This window comes from Primulina tabacum, chromosome 8, assembly GCF_025594145.1.
Source record: "Primulina tabacum isolate GXHZ01 chromosome 8, ASM2559414v2, whole genome shotgun sequence".
Lineage (NCBI taxonomy): Eukaryota > Viridiplantae > Streptophyta > Magnoliopsida > Lamiales > Gesneriaceae > Primulina > Primulina tabacum.
The window spans coordinates 10520337-10522045 of NC_134557.1; the positions used below are offsets into that span (position 1 = coordinate 10520337).

Genomic DNA, 1709 nt, shown 5'->3' on the forward strand with positions numbered 1-1709 from the left:
GATAATATGCTTTATGATTTATATTGTGTATATGCATGTATACATGTTTTATACTGGGATTTATTCTCACCGGAGTATCCGGCTGTTGTCTTGTTTGTATGTGTGCATGACAACAGGTGGGACAAGATCGGGGTCAAGAAGATGATGAGAGATCGAGATTAGAGTGGTGATTCCGGACTTGGATGTAGACTTGGTTTAATACTTGAAATTTAGTAGTTAAACCTTAGATTAGTTTGAACTAGAAGCATGTTATACAAGATTTGTATTATTATACTGGTTTGTATAATAGATTGATTCCATTACCTTCCGCCTTTTAAAGAAAAAAATTTTTAGACCCTGTTTATCTTAATTGATAATTAAATCCCAAAGATGATTAAGATGATGATTAGCGTCCGGGTCCCCACAGACTATCTCTTTCATGTACCTCATCACACAATATCCACACTCAACCGAACCACTTTGTTTCAGATTACCCTATAATGGAATTTAAAAGTTAATGCAACAATCACAATCTAATTAATAACCACTACCAATTCATGTATTCATAAATAAGTACGATACATACCGTCAATATTTTAAAACCTGGCCCTTTAGAAATACCCTTGGAGGCATTGTACATCTTCACCCCACTACATTTTAAAAAGTAAGAAGTTATTTTTTTGCATATTTATAAGTTAATGTATTCAAAATCAACATAAGCTACTACTTACTTTGTCACAATAGTTTTCCATGTATCATCTCGGTTCCTGTTAGACGTTGAATCCAATAAATATATCATATTCTTATCTTCATATAAGTTAGAAAAACAAAAAAATTCGATGGAGACAATGACTAACAAACACCGTCATGTCCAGTCCTCAACACATAGTGCATATAAGTTAGAAAAACCGAAAATTAGACAATGCCTATCAAGAAAGGGACAACAAATATTTTAGACAATGCCGAACATTAAGAACCCAGAGACGGACAACCAAGGCCTTAGAAAACAACACGCACCTCCAAAGAAATGGTGTGTATCTCAACCACCAACCTCATCAGAAACTATTGAGTCATACAGAAAGGGACTTCTCAACTAGTAGCTCTTGATAATACAAGACAATAGACTACTGAGTCTTTGAACACAACAATATATCAATTACAGTATCGAAAGACCTACCAATCACTTGCATTAATTCTGTCAACACGTGAGCCGCATAGAATACACTTGACTTATAAAGTCTTAACACCATGTGTTTCAAACTTCTGATAAGGTTGGTGGTGGCCATTTTCAATAAATAACTCAACAGAGTTACGACAACAAGAAATTAACCAATTATCGTTCCAATCAATACCATACCTCGGGAAACTGGTGCCGGACTAACTCAGTGCTTTGAACGGTGGTGGTGGTGGTGTTTTGCTTCCCTCTCGGTGAGTGGAACGGCGGTGGTGTTGGTGGTTCGAAGCCCACGGCGGTGAGTGTAACGGCGTGGTGTTAGGGTTAATTTTGAAAGAAAATGTGGATGGATATAATGAACTCGTCTGTGAAGGAAATATGATATAATCGATATTATTCAGCGACGGTATCTAAAAATCCGTCGCTACTAGCGACGGTTTTTGACAAGTCCGTCGCTAATAGCGACGGTTTTTTATAACACCGTCGCTGACTAAATCGGCGACGGTTTAAAACAAACCGTGACTGGAAATGTGATTACATGCGAAAATTGATGTGT

The 1709-nt window shown here is 36.9% G+C and overlaps 1 long non-coding RNA gene across 1 annotated transcript; it reads right to left on the minus strand.

The window, feature by feature from the left end:
* Positions 1-406: 406 nt before the first annotated feature.
* LOC142554007 (uncharacterized) lies at positions 407-784 on the minus strand. The gene is made up of 3 exons (XR_012822068.1): positions 711-784; positions 566-629; positions 407-474 (listed from the first exon to the last, which is right to left on the minus strand). It is a non-coding gene; the product is annotated as an uncharacterized LOC142554007 (long non-coding RNA).
* Between the last annotated feature and the right edge of the window lie 925 nt (positions 785-1709).